The 18,745-nt window shown below is 35.4% G+C and overlaps 1 protein-coding gene across 3 annotated transcripts in view; it reads right to left on the bottom strand.

The window, feature by feature from the left end:
• LOC126820871 (amiloride-sensitive sodium channel subunit alpha) overlaps positions 1-18,745 on the bottom strand; it is a 110,180-nt gene that overhangs the window by 40,770 nt on the left and 50,665 nt on the right. Inside the window, exon 1 of one of the 3 annotated variants that reach the window (XM_050549011.2) lies at positions 16,973-17,078. The exons of the other annotated variants lie outside the window; for them this stretch is intronic. The gene's annotated coding sequence lies outside the window, so the exon portion shown is untranslated. Of the gene's footprint in view, positions 1-16,972; positions 17,079-18,745 lie in introns of those variants that run through there. 3 annotated transcript variants of the gene reach the window in all.

The following is an 18,745-nucleotide window of genomic DNA, read 5'->3' on the forward strand; positions in this document are numbered from 1 at the left end:
ATTTAAACACACGGTCATCTTTGATACCAAACTTCTACTAACGGAATAAAGCTGATTTTGACCTTAATTATAAAGTTTAATTAGTTTCTTTAATTGGTCCGCCTCTTAAATAAAAATGGTAAATTTTGTATGAATTAATCATAGAAACAATAACCGTTGGTGGTCCTGACCGAAATGGAACATGATATTTTTATTATTTTTTTTTAAAAAAAAAACGGGAGATAACACAAAGCTTCTTTACAAAATTAATTAAATCCGATGGTAGATCGGGAATTGCTGCTCTTACAGTTGACTACAGCAGGGACCAGAAAATAAGTTTAGCCTATAGATAAGAAATTGTGGGACAGACATTTGGACTGGCAGAATTGGCGGCATTTATGCATTCACATTCAAATGTAAGTAATAACATTACAAAACAATGGGTTAGATAGTGTACTCTTAGATAATGTCAGTTTTCAATAAAGTACAAATCATAATTGTGCTCATTCTTTATTATGAATAATCCAACATTTCTTGTGAATTTTGGGTCGTTCTTGGCTATTCCTAAAAGAAAATAACCATGCACATTTTTACATAAAAGTATACTAAAACTTACTAAATAAATAATTACGTTACATTACCATTTTCAAGAACAAGCGTTAAGAGTGAATGAATGTTGGATTGTTCTTGACTATTTCTTATAAGAGAAAATAACTATTCCCATTTTTACATAAAAGTGAATTAAAACCTACTAAATAAATAATTACGTTTGAATACCAATTTCCAAAACAATCATTAATATTTTTAATAGAAAATACAAAAATTGTATAAATATTTATAGAAAGGTCTGAATAAAATCGTAATCATTACTATACAGAACAGAGTCGTAAAGACGAGAAAGTCATTCTTTATAATAATATTTCGTTATGATCTTCGACAGGATCTGTGAAGAATATGTATCTCTGCTAATCAGGCTGATGCCCATTCGCAAAAGTAGTTCTTCATTGGGCTTCACTGTTCTGATAAAATTCCCTCGAAATGCCAATAAAAAGGTTACATTAAACGAAAGATACACGGTAAAATCTATAAGAAGCACCAGGGTGGTCGACAATCATGCCATCAATATTTTTTAATTTTTATTTTATTGTTATTCTTCTCTATATATTACAGTTTTACATCAATAAAAATTATAACGTAATTACTGATCTAAACAACAAAAAATAAAACATGCCCACGGAATTACAAGTAAATCAATTATTTTATTACAATTTGTGTTAAATAAACGGATAAAAATGTAACACGGTGTCATCTTAAGGGAAAAAATTGATTAGAAAATAAATGAAAATTTTCATAAAAACATATTTTGTTGCTAACAGCTAACACAATGACATATGGAAAAGATTACCATTAAAGGACAAAAGTTATGTGATAGAACTGGTTAATTTTAATAGAATTTTAACATACAGATTATTGCTACGGTAGATGCGTAAAAAATACTTGAAGAAACGAGAAGTGAGCGAACGAGCCATAACAGATACACGGTCGAATTTCAACTCACTGATAATTCCATTAAAGACGACAAGTTTTTATATGAGACTGTGAGTACCTAACAATTTATAAAAGAATTGACTGTCACTAGATAAGAGAAAACGAGACAAATAGAAAAGGCCCGTACATTCACTCGTTTTTATCCATTCTATACTTTATTTAAAAAAAACATGGTGTGTTAAGATCATATTTGGAACGTGTCTAACCAGTTCTACCACAATATGTGATAATGACTGACACCAATATTGTCCTTTAGTTTCCCCATTTACTTTAATGTTAATCCTCGTCCGTTTAACCGACTCTTTTCCAAATTGTCTTAGTGTTGAACGCTTTCTACCACAGTCTGAGCAACATGTGGCAACCTCTTGTTCAAAAGCATGTATAAAATTCACTATGGAAATCTTGAGATACACAATTTGGAAGTAGCATACAAGTAAACAACTAAACATTCAACGTAACTAACCACCTAACTCTCTTATCCTTCTGCATCAAAATCATGAATATTCACCAAAATCTTTCAGAAAATCTACGCAAAATGTAACTATCTCATAATTACAAGATAAATATCTTGTATCTTGTAATTACACCATAACTAATTACGAAATAATCGAAATATTTGTTCATTTGATTGACCCTAATGGTCTTCAGGTAATGGTAATTACGGGATAATTTATTTCAAGGTCGCCAAACACTAATTTAAAGAATAGGTAGGCCAACGCCGTACTTTATTTTATGTTCCTTAAAGCCATAGAACGCTATTTACATTTTTCGGAAAATTTCATTAATCCAAGCTAGAATGTACACAGATCCGATTGGAATTCGCCAGCAATTTTTTTACAGCCGATCAGGAACGGGCACACGTAGCGATCGTCTCGAGCACGTACGCCACTCTGCGATTAAATACGTCGATCATATGACTCATATAGAAGCCATTTTGGAGGTAATATAAAAATGGTGCGCTTGACAATATACGCTGGACACGGACAGACGAATCGATCGTCGGCGTAAAATATTCGACCGAAAATATCTAACATGCTAGGTACAGGCGATCAATCGGGCGAATGGTTCGCCGAGCAGAATCGTCGTCGCCGTGAACAGGCACCCAGGCGATTTTTTCGAGCGATTTTAAAAATCGACGCGATTGGGCAAAATTAATTCGCTCGTCGGTCAAGGCCAACGGAAGTTGGTCTCCAGTTACAAAGCTTCTGCTAATTTTAAGAAGAGTTCCCGTCAAGAGAATAACCAAAGCAATCTAATCGACCTATTAATCGTGTGACCTTTTTTTCTCTTCTCAGAAGTAAAATTGTAGTAGTTTCGTTGCAGTAATATACAATATATATTCTGAGTTTCGGTAAACTATAAACTATCGAATATAAAGTGAAAAACAGATTTTAAAACTAAACTGTCGGGGACTAAAGGTGAATAGTTTCTTTATATTTCCATATCTACATTATTTAACTACTATCTCTAGTGTATTTGTTTAACAATGCGTGATTTATATAGCCAGAATTTGTCAATTTATGTTGAATCAAATTGATTGGATAAATATATGTGAAGTAGTTTCTATTAAAATTAATGCTATGCTAGCACAACGTTTATTTCATAAAGACTTCATTCGTTTTAAACTAGAGAGTAGCCGTTCAGATTGAATTGTCTTTATGATAACCGCAGTGGTCAATATCATAGTATCCAAGTATCCAAAGTCGAGCTCGCATATTAAAGATACATTATGGGAGATTCGATAACGAGTTGGCAGTTCTCTCGCTATAATAGTTAAAAACCAGATAACGTAAAGGCAATTTGCTGAAAATTTCATTCAAATTGATCCACTATGAACCGAGAACTAAGCAAATGAAATTTCTGCCTGGCCTCGGTCATCATTACTAAAGTCAGTACGATAAACATAGTCTCGATTATCCATTTAATCGTTAAATCGAGAAGGAAAGTTATGCAATAAATCGGCTCACAATCTACTTACGATCGCAGCTTAGCGATGCCATCGAGAGTTGAATATGGTCTGGATAAGTTAATTAATGTCTAATTAATAATTTAGATAAGACCCGCAATAGGCAGATTTAGCTCTTGCATAATGTATGTTTAAACAACCGATTGTCTGTGACCTGTAGCCTATTTATTTATCTATCTTATATAAACAACAGAACAGAAAAGACAAGAGATAAATTATTAAACTGATGAATTACTAATAAATGACGGTGGCTGTAATTTCGTATTTGTTGAGATCGGAAATATTGGACTTCGTAGACAGATAGCTTACTATTCTCATTTAAAGCAATTACCCGATCTGACATAGTACGTTCGTTCAATTTCACAACTGATCATTTCATTTTGTAGAATGGTATAACTGGATTAAAGTTACTTATATGAAATGCTCCGATACAGAGTTACAATAACAAGTGGTAGTTTAACGTAGGCTACAGCGTGGTTGATTATCTCCGAACTCTTGGAGAATGGCATTTGGATTCCTTCTGCAGTTTAAATGACTTCCAGCGAGTTCATATTTGCAATCTTCACGGTAAATACGAAGATAGTTGAGATGGACTTCTTGTATTTATCGTCACATACACAACACGAAATAAATAGCTTATGAACAATTCTTATTCCAGGACGTATTGTAGCATTCCGCAGGGAATTAGAAATGTGTTATAAATACAAGCGTTGGAATTCCGGGGATGTTTATCGTACTGTTATCATTATAAATAAAGTGATATATATTACAAATTCACTATTCCCAGACGGGAATATCGTGCTTATGGAACACAGCGCAACGTCGAGCTACTTCGGATAATAGCTTTATCAGCATCGAAGACACAGTACCGAATCTGTTTTTATCATATTAAGGCATATTATCTCTTTCGTTAGTAGGTGATCTAGGTCTTTTAAGTGTAAAACAAGAGATTACGTAGCTATAAGAGAAAAATGTTCTAATTTCACCAGCTACCATTATTATAAATCTGATATTAATATAATCTTAATATCTAACATTTCTCTAAACTATTGGTGGTATTTAGTTTTTAAATAACTTCGTTAGTAGCATCGGAGATAGTAGTATTTTAATAACATCTTTGATTACGATAAAACGTTGATACGTAACCCATTTTTTTTTTTTTGGGGGGGGGGGCTAATTCTCAAAAGATCAAAAAAATTCCTCGCCGATAAAATTTGCTTTAATTTTATCTGTAAACTATGTACACAAATCGCCGTAACAGATGATACCGGATCTTGCCGAACAAAAATAACATTTGTTCGAAACATTAAATTGTATTTAAAGTCACCCCCGTGTGCTTTCATAAATCGGTCAATTATCGCACAGATTATAGCGTGAACTTTAAGACAAATAGCAAAACAGTTTTTTTATGTACCTCATGCTAGCAGTTACTATAACACTGAAATATTATTATCTAATTTCAGGCAAATAACAATACAACCGTTGCTTTCCATGCACCCGTTAGCAGTTTACATTAATAATAACAAAATATTACGTCCAGCATTCTGTTTATTTTCGGGTCCTACTAATCACGGACAAGGGCCGACAAGAAAGTCTTTTGGTCAATAGCGTCTACAGTATTTCACAAAGTGTCCGACAATGAAAGATATTTTATAAATACGCACATTCTACGCATCGTATCCGAACTTTCAATCTGGTTAAAACACAGATCCTATTTCGTTTCGTTTTTATAGTTCAAAATTTCGTTTTACTTGTCTTTACTACACTTGATGTAGGCCATCGAATGTCTCAAAAAAAGAAACGAAATATAGATCTGTTTTTAATCCGATTGCCAAAATTTAAATATCATAAAAATTGAAAGAAATATGGATAATTAAAATATTGACGAAAACGGTTTTGTTTTGTCCGTAGTCCACGCAGTATTGTTAAAAGTGATCGATAAGGAAAGACATGTTATACATATGCATCACATCAAATCCAAAATTTAAATGATTTAAAAAAAATGTAAAAATTATGGAGAATTGAAATTTTAACACATCCAGGGGTAGCGATTGTAAATTTGGCGACCCCTTTGACTTGTCCTATATAAGTAACATTTTCGTATTTAGCAGCTGTTTTGGGCGAAATAAATCTACATTATGCAAGCGCTAAATCTGCCTATTCCAGACAACAATCAACTCTCGATGCCATCGCTAGCCTGCGATATTTAGCGGATTGGAATTCATTTTTTGAAAAATAATTAAACGTAAAAATAGATAATGGAGACTATGTTTTTTATCGTACCGACTTTAGTAATGATGATCGAGGCTAGCCTAAAATTCAAAACTAGGTCATTTCGGGATTAACACCTGGTTCAATATTATTTCAGGAGAAAACACAGAAGGTTGGACAGGCAACCCTACTCCTTGTCACGTGCAACCGGAAAATCGAAATCCTGCCAGTTGACTCCATGACAGACCTTATGATTCGGCGCGTACGTGCTAACCATTCGGCCATCCAACCCCGCTCGGTGTAGAGCAATTTGACTGAAATTTGCAGCATATTCTATTTACGTTATCCATTTTTAACTATTACAGCGTGAATTACAGCCTCTATTTCAAATATTACATAATGCCCCTGTAATGGGTCGTCAAAAATGTTTTAAAAAAGATAGGTCAATAACAACGAGAGAGAGAGGGGGGGGGGTAACCTCCACTCGACACAAACTAGGTCACTTCGGGACTAAAATATGGTTCAATTTTATTTCAATAATTCGCTTGCGCGTAGGGATCTTTACCGGGGGGGGGGGGGGGCGGAGGACCCGGAGAAGACACACGAGGTTTCAGGATTAACACCTGGTTCAATATTATTTCAATAATTCGCTTGCGTGGTAGGGGTCTTTAGCAGCGAGAGGAAACCCACGAGGTTGGACAGGAAACCTTACTCTTTGTCACATATACAACCGGGAAATCGAAACCACGCCAGTTGACTCAATGACAGACCTTATGACACAACGCGCACCTGCTAAGGTAAGTTATGCAAGAAATCGGCTCACAATCTACTTACGATCGCAGGCTAGCGATGCCATCGAGAGTTGAATATGGTCTGGATAAGTTAATTAATGTCTAATTAATAATTTAAATAAGACCCGCAATAGGCAGATTTAGCTCTTGCATAATGTATGTTTAAACAACCGATTGTCTGTGATCTGTAGCCTATTTATTTATCTATCTTATATAAACAACAGAACAGACAAGACAAGAGATAAATTATTAAACTGATGAATTACTAATAAATGACGGTGGCTGTAATTTCGTATTTGTTGAGATCGGAAATATTGGACTTCGTAGACAGATAGCTTACTATTCTCATTTAAAGCAATTACCCGATCTGACATAGTACGTTCGTTCAATTTCACAACTGATCATTTCATTTTGTAGAATGGTATAACTGGATTAAAGTTACTTATATGAAATGCTCCGATACAGAGTTACAATAACAAGTGGTAGTTTAACGTAGGCTACAGCGTGGTTGATTATCTCCGAACTCTTGGAGGATGGCATTTGGATTCCTTCTGCAGTTTAAATGACTTCAAGCGAGTTCATATTTGCAATCTTCACGGTGAATACGAAGATAGTTGAGATGGACTTCTTGTATTTATCGCCACATACACAACACGAAATAAATAGCTTATGAACAATTCCTATTCCAGGACGTATTGTAGCATTCCGCAGGGAATTAGAAATGTGTTATAAATACAAGCGTTGGAATTCCGGGGATGTTTATCGTACTGTTATCATTATAAATAAAGTGATATATATTGCAAATTCACTATTCCTAGACGGGAATATCGTGCTTATGGAACACAGCGCAATGTCGAGCTACTTCGGATAATAGCTTTATCAGCATCGAATACACAGTACCGAATCTGTTTTTATCATATTAAGGCATATTATCTCTTTCGTTAGTAGGTGATCTAGGTCTTTTAAGTGTAAAACAAGAGATTACGTAGCTATAAGAGAAAAATGTTCTAATTTCACCAGCTACCATTATTATAAATCTGATATTAATATAATCTTAATATCTAACATTTCTCTAAACTTTTGGTGGTATTTAGTTTTTAAATAACTTCGTTAGTAGCATCGGAGATAGTAGTATTTTAATAACATCTTTGATTACGATAAAACGTTGATACGTAACCCATTTTTTTTTTTGGGGGGGGGGGGGCTAATTCTCAAAAGATCAAAAAAATTCCTCGCCGATAAAATTTGCTTTAATTTTATCTGTAAACTATGTACACAAATCGCCGTAACAGATGATACCGGATCTTGCCGAACAAAAATAACATTTGTTCGAAACATTAAATTGTATTTAAAGTCACCCCCGTGTGCTTTCATAAATCGGTCAATTATCGCACAGATTATAGCGTGAACTTTAAGACAAATAGCAAAACAGTTTTTTTATGTACCTCATGCTAGCAGTTACTATAACACTGAAATATTATTATCTAATTTCAGGCAAATAACAATACAACCGTTGCTTTCCATGCACCCGTTAGCAGTTTACATTAATAATAACAAAATATTACGTCCAGCATTCTGTTTATTTTCGGGTCCTACTAATCACGGACAAGGGCCGACAAGAAAGTCTTTCGGTCAATAGCGTCTACAGTATTTCACAAAGTGACCGACAAGGAAAGATATTTTATAAATACGCACATTCTACGCATCGTATCCGAACTTTCAATCTGGTTAAAACACAGATCCTATTTCGTTTCGTTTTTATAGTTCAAAATTTCGTTTTACTTGTCTTTACTACACTTGATGTAGGCCATCGAATGTCTCAAAAAAAGAAACGAAATATAGATCTGTTTTTAATCAGATTGCCAAAATTTAAATATCATAAAAATTGAAAGAAATATGGATAATTAAAATATTGACGAAAACGGTTTTGTTTTGTCCGTAGTCCACGCAGTATTGTTAAAAGTGATCGATAAGGAAAGACATGTTATACATATGCATCACATCAAATCCAAAATTTAAATGATTTAAAAAAAATGTAAAAATTATGGAGAATTGAAATTTTAACACATCCAGGGGTAGCGATTGTAAATTTGGCGACCCCTTTGACTTGTCCTATATAAGTAACATTTTCGTATTTAGCAGCTGTTTTGGGCGAAATAAATCTACATTATGCATGCGCTAAATCTGCCTATTCCAGACAACAATCAACTCTCGATGCCATCGCTAGCCTGCGATATTTAGCGGATTGGAATTCATTTTTTGAAAAATAATTAAACGTAAAAATAGATAATGGAGACTATGTTTTTTATCGTACCGACTTTAGTAATGATGATCGAGGCTAGCCTAAAATTCAAAACTAGGTCATTTCGGGATAAACACCTGGTTCAATATTATTTCAATAATTCGCTTGCGCGGTAGGGGTCTTTAGCAGCGGGAGGAAACCGGAGGACCAGGAGAAAACACAGAAGGTTGGACAGGCAACCCTACTCCTTGTCACATGCAACCGGAAAATCGAAATCCTGCCAGTTGACTCCATGACAGACCTTATGATTCGGCGCGTACGTGCTAACCATTCGGCCATCCAACCCCGCTCGGTGTAGAGCAATTTGACTGAAATTTGCAGCATATTCTATTTACGTTATCCATTTTTAACTATTACAGCGTGAATTACAGCCTCTATTTCAAATATTACATAATGCCCCTGTAATGGGTCGTCAAAAATGTTTTAAAAAAGATAGGTCAATAACAACGAGAGAGAGAGGGGAGGGGGGGGTAACCTCCACTCGACACAAACTAGGTCACTTCGGGACTAAAATATGGTTCAATTTTATTTCAATAATTCGCTTGCGCGTAGGGATCTTTACCGGGGGGGGGGGGGGGAGGACCCGGAGAAGACACACGAGGTTTCAGGATTAACACCTGGTTCAATATTATTTCAATAATTCGCTTGCGTGGTAGGGGTCTTTAGCAGCGAGAGGAAACCCACGAGGTTGGACAGGAAACCTTACTCTTTGTCACATACAACCGGGAAATCGAAACCACGCCAGTTGACTCAATGACAGACCTTATGACACAACGCGCACCTGCTAACCATTCGGCCATCCACCCCCCCCCCCCCCCAACACCCCGATAAAGTAAAAGGTTATTCACTTTATACCAATTCTGAACTACGCCGGCAATGGGGACTGATAATGAATGTATGTCATATAATTTGTTTGAAGTTAATTTCAAACTTCATACTTCAATTCCAACATTTATTCTACCCCCCCCCCCCCCGACAAAGTAAAATGTTTTTCACATTTATGTAACAATTAAAATACACCATTAAAATAACATTTTGCCTATAACGTTTTTTAGGACTTCGAATTCTGTCTTATGGTTTGGATTGTTCGTACTTGGTTTTATTTTATTTCTGCTGTGTACTGATAATGGGATTATTACTAATTCAAAAAATCATTTTGTGCGTGAAAATATGTTAATATTAAAGAACATTTCAATTGATAACAAATTGAAAATATACCATGCGTATTAAACGAATCAATTAATAATATATTATATTATTTAAAGTGTAAATCGATAAAGCGATGTTTATAGAATTAGTGATAGGTAGAAGACTTTTGGCAAGTTGACGTATCTGTATCGTACACGAGATACGTTGCGTCAATGTAGTTTTAGAGTTTTGGTAGATTTTCGCACCGCGTACATATGGGTAGCTGAGCTTAGCTTAGTTCTATTACAGCAATGATGGCAGTTATCTACCAAGAGCAACATTAGTACTAGTCAAATGCCTAGCCTACAAATTCGCTTGACAGTCGCTGAGCTAATTAAAATTCTAAAAAAAATATAGTGTCCAATCTTAATATCTTCGACTCCGACTCGACTGCAATTTTTGGTTTCACTAAAGTGTCATTTCAGAAAGTATACACCTCTTTTACAGATTTGCAAGGTCCCACCTTCCTAAATTTAGCACGTATATCAACCAGCATGCAGACAGACAAGAAAAATATGAAAAATTCCGCGAAAAGCTCATCAAAAGTAATGCATAAATTCCAGTCTTTAGCGTGGTTAAAATCACATCAAATATACACCTTCGTGTTCTAGGATACACATAGATTCATAAAAACCTACAGCACAACATTTCAACGTCTAAAAAGTAGCCCCGTCTTCATTAGCCAAGTCAGAGCAGAACGGTAGGACGTTAAATCCCAGTTCATTTCATGACATTTCTAAAAGTAGCAAACAAATACGGTAAAAAGACGACGATGTTATACGGACCTTTTCCTTATGAAAGCTTTTCGATACCTGCGGCCGTGTCCGTGTGTCGTATCACGTATGAGAAATACACACACATTGATGACGTCACACGCAAAATCGATTGGGGGATGTTTGAATTTTGTAACGTGTAAATTTGTAATAGTGTTATGCGTAGTTGAATATGTGCCCACATGTTGCTATAAATAATAACGAAATTGATTTATTAATTTGATAACTACAGTATTGTAGGCGTATGGTTTAGAAATTGGATCAAAAAACATTGTCTCGTATTCCAATCCTTATGGGTGCCAGCTCACTTGGAGGAATTTAGAATTTTTTCTCAAATATCTTTAATTTAAAAATACGTGAAATGGAATGAAAAGAAATTAAATCGACTTAATGTCCTTTGTTTCGTCACCGAATTGTGCTAACGAAGACGGACACATGCCATGCAGTGTGCTATGAGGCAAATTTTGTCTGGCCTACTCTTATTTGGAGTTCCAATTTTCAAGGGTTCTTTTATGTGTACATGAGACCTCGGTTTTTTCGTCGCACCTGAACGACAAGACACCGATCCTTGTGGTGAGATCTTTCATCTTGCACCACTGACAAAGGAGTAATCACGAATGAAGATACAAGGGATCGAACCACTGATCTCCTAGTTATTACGCCAGCGCCCTTACCCAATCGCCCTTACCCAATGAGACACCGTGGCCCCCTTAATTTTTCAAACTAATGTAAATATTAAACTCCAAATATTAAAAAAAACCAGATCACCTACTAGCGATAGAGATAAACGCCTATTAAAATATTATAAAAGCAGATCTGGCAATTGTTCATACTAATGTAAATATTAAACTTCAAACATAAAACAATTGTTGATTATGGTCTGATCAAGTCTCAATAATTGGCGGTAATTGTCCTGTTCACGATTTATAACTGTTGCTCTTGTTGCCAATATGTCTGACATAGGATGATATCAGCCGACAAAGAGATTGTTCAACACAAGTAATTATTGTTCAGCCATGCCATAGTGAATGAATTGCCGCCTGTCTGTTCTGTTTATAGTGTTATTTTGCCGGCGGTCATCGTTTAATATCAGATGCATATTTAGGAGGCCAATGTTGAGACATGTTTATCATACATAACTTTAGAGAATGCTTTCATCGATGTCTTTAAATATACCTTGTCAAACCAAGTGAAGACAGTGATATTGAAACGGGCACCGACCAACCGTGTCGGCTTTGTTTTCCAGGAATATCTCATAAACCGCTCAAGATATCTTTATGAAACTTTGTACACGAATCAATGTTTTATATTGAATAAGGTTTTAGTTACCGATTACACGACGGCACGCGATGTTGCTGACCAAGTATTCCTGTTATTAATCTATTATTTTATCAACCTATGAATAAAAACGACATCTACTAAGATATCTCCTAGGAAATATTGCTTAACGGAGCCAAACCCGTAACTCAATATTTTCCATACAATTAGAAATTAAAAACTATATATAAGACATAGTGAACATTTTAAAATCAGTACATGAGTCGTATATTCTATGGTTTCGGGTGCAATATGTAATGAACAAAGAAAAACATCTCCTGAAAGACAATGCAGAAGTAATCATAATGGCTGATTCACAAACGACAAAATAGTAATTTTTAAACAAAAAGTGCAAAATGGACTAATCAGGCGTAAACGACTGCGGTTAAATTTGGACTGTTCACGTATTTATTTAACCGAAATAATTGATTAGAAATTATTTTTTAAACTGAATACAAATCACTTTATATACATTCATAAGTGCTTTTAGACCCATTTCGTCTAATCTAACCCATTTCCAAACATTTGAGCCATACACCCTTTAATATTTTTTTAGTTGGTACACCATATTCCATTCTACGAAGTCACTTAAGTACACGATTCCACTCTTATATAATTTTATTCGCTCACGATTCTACTTTTATATAATTATTTCGTATAAACGAAATATTAGTTCTTTTAAAATAGTAATTCACACAAATGGAATACGGTGTACGAATTAAAAATAATATTTCGTTTCAACGAAATAATTATATAAGAGCGGAATCGTGCACGAAAAAATTATGTAAGAGTAGAATTGTGCACTTAGGGGTTCCGTGCGTTTGTTTCCTTGTATAGAATATTTTTTCTTCTCGTTTACAGCGGCGAGGGTATATGATTCAATATTATCTCTTATAAGATTACCCATTTGTATCTATTATTGAGTATATGTTGCCAATGTTAAACAATGGAAATGCATATTCGTTGTAACATTGTGTATCGGGGGGGGGGGGGGCTTCAAGCCATGAGTAAAACAGAGGTTCAATCGTAAGAAATTGAGACGTCTTCAAGCAATGAGTATAACAAGGGTTCAATAGTAAGGAATCGAGAGGTCTACATGCAGTCAGTATAACGGGGTTTCAATCGTAAGGGATCGAGAGGTCTTCAAACAATGACTATACAAGGGGTTCAATCGTAAGGAATCGAGAGGTCTTCAAGCAACGAGTATATATATATAACAATCGTAAGTGTATAATGCGCAGCACAATATATTTATTGTTCCTCATAAACGACAGCTGTTCTGTTAAGTTGTGTTGGTCAATGGAAAAGCATGAATGCATTAATTACAGTTCTCCATAGACTTTAAATAAGCATTCTAAGAAAGGTCTTAATATGATTATATCCAGTTCTAGTATTTACTAGTAAATTTATTTTCCGTCTGTTCTAGCACCAAATCTAAGTTTAAGTCGAAACTTATTCTCGAAAATATATATTAACATATTAGCGTAAAGCAGCATAAGCGTTTTGGCGTAATCGGCGGATAAACAAATAAGTTCCCAATTGATGTGATTTACTGGTAAATCATGCATGGTTAAAATGGTTTCATCATTTTTTAACCATTAATCCACAAATATCCTAATTATCCAAGGGAGTTTACTGACCTGTGTCCAGTAAGGTATTTGTCATGAGCGTTTGAAAACCATTAAACCATATTTACGCCACGTTATTCTGCGTATTTTCTGATTTGACACTCCCACTGTGACAATATATAAATCATGTTAAATCAGGGTATCAACCACTGATTCTGTCATTGATATCTTTGTTCGTGCACTCTCTCTCTCTCTCTATACACACCGTGACCGGTCACGCCATAGCGCACCTATTCATGAAAGTCGGTTATTTTGGAAGTATAGCGTAACACAAAATGTTCAATTACCACCCAACATTTCTTTAGAACCGTTTTCCGTAAAAGAGATGGTTTCGTCTGATGTTTTTATTGTATAGCTTAATAATGTGCAATCAGAAGCCATCAATCCAATTTATTGCTGTGCAACCGTCTGATGCATTGTATACAGAAACTGAACGAAAGAATTAAACTGAATTGAATTCGAGTCGTGTAGTCCCCTCTTATCAAGTAATAAATTAAAGCAAATAAATTTGATTTTCTTTCCCTCCTTACAACTTCTACAATAAATCAAATCAGTCGTTAAATGCGTAATTCTCAATTGCGCTTTTCAGAGAGTCATACTGATAAACTGAATTAATATAGGGTTTTCCCTTTCGTCGATATATCAATTTTGGTATCACAAAGAAGTTCAAAGTTTCTAAACAAAGCAAACAAGCATTGGCGGCATCTCTATGGGTAGTCAAGTCAAAGTTAAGGATTTAGGTGAAACTCTGAAATACGCCCACACCTAGTAAATATCTAGTAGTCCTGCTATAAACAGCTTATAGATAAATATCTACTAGTCCAATGGAAAATATCTACTGTAAATACCTACTAGTAAATAACTACTAGTCCAGCTTTAAAGACTTACTAGTAAATATCTAGTCGTTCAGGAGTAAATACCTACTACCAGTAAATAACTAATAAACCAGCTTTAAATACCTACCCTATAGCTACAAGTCCAACTGTAAATACCTACTAGCAAATATCTACTAGTTCAGCTATAAATACTAGTGAATATCTACTAGTTCAGCTATGAATACTAGTAAATATCTACTAGCCCAGCTGTCAATACCTACTAGTGAATATCTACTACTCCAGCTGTAAATACCTACCAGTAAATATCTACTAGTCCAGCTGTAAATATCTACTAGTCCAGCTGTAAATATCTACTAGTCCAGTAGTAAAGACCTACTAGTAGTAACTATCAACTAGCCCAGCTTTAAAGACTTACTAGTAAATATCTACTAGTCCATCCAGACATAAACATATCGCCATGCTCCTTATTGATTACCAAGCTACATGTATGTGATGCCCCTTCATTTCGCTATGGCCCATATTGATTATCAAGCCAACGACGCCGCTTAGACCAGATAAACCTTTTGCCATGGCCCCTATTGATTATCAAAACTAAGGACGCTATGCTAGTTGAACAAGATACCCTTTTGACTATGGCATGAGTTTAGTAATAATTCTTTCGATATAGTTATATTAATTAAATAGTAAGGCAATCACGCTGGTTCAAAAAATTAACAAGTCAGCATGGGCCATATTAAGTTGTAAGTTAACAGCGCCATAATTGGCCTATATCAATTTGCAACCCACAGCACGAAGTAATGAAAACGGAATTTTCTTGCTTTTTTATTTCCAACCTTAAAGTTTTTTTCATATTCATTTACATTCCTTTCATTGCATAATATTAGTTTTATTACTTTATGAGTTTCAGATAATTGTGTTGATTTACAATTAACAACTACAGCTGTGTGTTTGTTTTATCAAGATCTTCTTTTTTGTTATATCACAATTATACTTAAAACATATGAGTGATATTCTAACAAAAAAGTGTCTTTCTAAAAATTACAAAACACGATTTGGGAATCGATAACCAGATCAGATGTATTTGGAAAGACAAACAAGTTCTGCAAGGCAGCTGTGCCGTGCCTGCCGAAGAGATAATCGTCAGAATATCATTGTTTTATCATCTCAAAATAAACTGTTCAAAATCAAAAGGCCTCTTATTGTTTATGACAATCAGAAGAGCTAATTAAAAACAGCCATTTTACATTTCACTCCATCCCAGAATTCCATCTAGGATCAAAGCATTTTATTAATCAAGGGAAGTAACTCAACACAAAGAACTCAAGAAGGCTTCAGACCACTATTCCTTAATAATATGAATAAGTTGGTTAAGTAAAGGAGTATATGACATTATGCCCCCGTCAGACCCCGTCCTTACTGAGCTGCTGCGACCGCACAGCGACCAGAAAATGTCCAAGGTGGCCACCAAACGTAAACATAACGCGAGAAATGTCCCCAAAAATTACAGACTTGAATAAAGTCGCGTGCTTATAGCCCAGACAGGCCAGGGTGGCGCCTTTACTGCGCTGCTACGCCGACGCAAAATGGCCCCAAAACTTAAAACAAACACCGTGACTCGGCGATCATTCACGACCATGGATATCTGGCACGATATCTGGCGTTTCCACCACGCTTTGACTGCGCCGCTTATGACGATCTTGACGCGTCGCAGTAAGAGAGAGAGAAATGGGGTTTAACGTCCACTCGACACAAACTAGATCATTTCGGGACTAACATATGGTTTAATTTTATTTACATAATTCGCTTGCGCGTAGGGGTCTTTAGTAGAGGGAGGAAACCGAAGGACCCGGAGAAAACCCACGAGGTTGGACAGGCGACCCTACTCCTTGCCACGTACAACCGGGGATTCGAAACCACGCCAGTCGACTCAATGACAGACTTCATGATACAGCGCGCGCACGCTAACCATTCAGCCATCCACCGCCCCCCCCCCCCCCCCGCGTCGCAGTAAGGACGCCACCCCAGTCTGACGGGGGTATTACATAATTAACATAAACATTAAATTTGAAAACAAAGATGAGTACATATTTATCTATTCGTCTGACAAACATTTCAAGAAAAGGGTTGACTACATTTATCTCTCTTAAAGCTTTCCAAACATTTGTCGTTGGGTTTGGTGACAAATGCATTAATTAATTCAACAACGTTGGGTGGTTTTCTGTTCACATTATGTTTCTGGTTGAATAATTAAAATTAAATTTAACTAAAGATTAGCAAATACGTATTTACCTATACATCTGACAAAACAATTTCCAGAAACGTTTGCTATCCTATAAAAGCAAAACAGGCATGGTTTCCAATTGAGGTAATAAACAAATATTTTAAAATATCAGAAATAAAATCTATGTGTTTAGAAAGAAAATATCACACTACCTTCGATATTAGGTTCTGCGAGAAAATCCAAATTCGTCCATATCCTTTCACAGTACTTAACTTTATGTGGCTCTAATTTGCTTACAATACTATATTCCTGTGTGAACTTAACGTTTAATTCGAGGTAATTAACGTGATACAGTTGGTGCCCCTGTGGATTTAATGCGTGTAAAGTTTAATTAAAGTGTGTTAAGTGTGTCATAACAGAGTAGAAAAAAGTATAAATATCAAAATTTTGTTCACAATCCAGTAGACCACAACAACAGCAGCTGACTTGTGTCACAACACTGTGTTTCCGATATAATCATCAAAGAGCGGTGAAATGATTTTTTTTTATTTTAGAAATTTGTCTCCGGTGGTCAGATCAATAGTTTCAGCTCGTGCATAAAGACACCTTAGCACTGCAGGAAAATTTATGGTAATTGATATGATTGGTCCTTCGTTTGAAATATTTCACAACAATTGGTCAGTTCTGCAATTCTCGCAAGACTAAGCAGGCGATAACTTTCATCTAAGGGTCGATCACGACACATTATATATAGGTCTGGGGGCCATAATGACTGTATAGTTAATATAGAAATAGACGTATTAAAGGAGGGGTACCAGAGATAAGTTATCATTTGTCAAAAAAAAAATAATTGTCATTAGGGCTTTACGCTGTCTATATAGTAGGTGGTATCTGAACAGTGTAATATTAAAATAGGAAAAGAGCGGTTTCGGTCAAAAATAAATTGACCATGTCGTTGTATTTTATATGTTGATAAGTTTTGTGTGCTACAGATAAAGCCACTGTTAAGATATACCCGATTTGTGTGCTCCATTAAACATACATTATGCAAGAGGTAAATCTGCCTATTGCAGGTATTTCCTTAGGCTTGATATTAAATAGATATTAAATGGATAATCGCGACAATGATGAGCGAGGCATGGCCTAAAATTCAAAAGCTAATATCTCGTTTCAGAGTGGATCAATTTGACTGAAATTTTCAGCAAATTCCCTTTACATTATCTAGTTTATCTAATCTCCCATAATAATCCTTTAATGGCACAATAAGCTGAATTCCGCTAAATCTTTCGCGAGCGACATTTAATTGTAGAGAACACGCCCCACCACTAATCGAAATAATCCATCAGATCGCCTTATTTCCATACTTTACTTTAACCTAAATCAATGCGGTTTAGTTTTTTTTTTAATCTGAGGTTTTGAATCGTGATGAATGGGCTCTTTACATTTACCATTTCATTATAGCATATTTACACCGACTAACATCAGTGGATACTCTGTAGTCGAATCTGGAACTGTTTCTTTAATATTTGTTCCATTTTCTAGGAAAATGATGTCGAATACGCGACTTCTGATTTTAATAGATAACCCATTAAACACCTGTAGCTATAATATGAGATTCCCTAGTGTAAAGATTACTTAAATATTGTGAAAAACACGAGTTTATTTGATATCGAGATCGGACTGTTACTGCTGTTGATTTCCGCGCTAACGCCCCCTCCCCCCACCACACACACACACTCACACTAATACTTCTTAAGCCGAGTTCACACCTTCGGATATACTGATTAGGAGACTGATACTGGATGCCCCTATCCACACTGGGTCGGTTCATGATTATCTATTCGCCATTGGCGAGAAATTTCCCATATGACGTTACCCTTGTTAATTCCTGATGGGATAATGAAATAATAACACCCGATTGTCTAAAATAAAAAAAAAAGTAAGCAAGCATACACTACCATTCAGACGTAACTTACAATAACGTT

The sequence above is a fragment of the Patella vulgata genome, chromosome 5, assembly GCF_932274485.2.
Source record: "Patella vulgata chromosome 5, xgPatVulg1.2, whole genome shotgun sequence".
Taxonomy (NCBI): Eukaryota; Metazoa; Mollusca; class Gastropoda; family Patellidae; genus Patella; species Patella vulgata.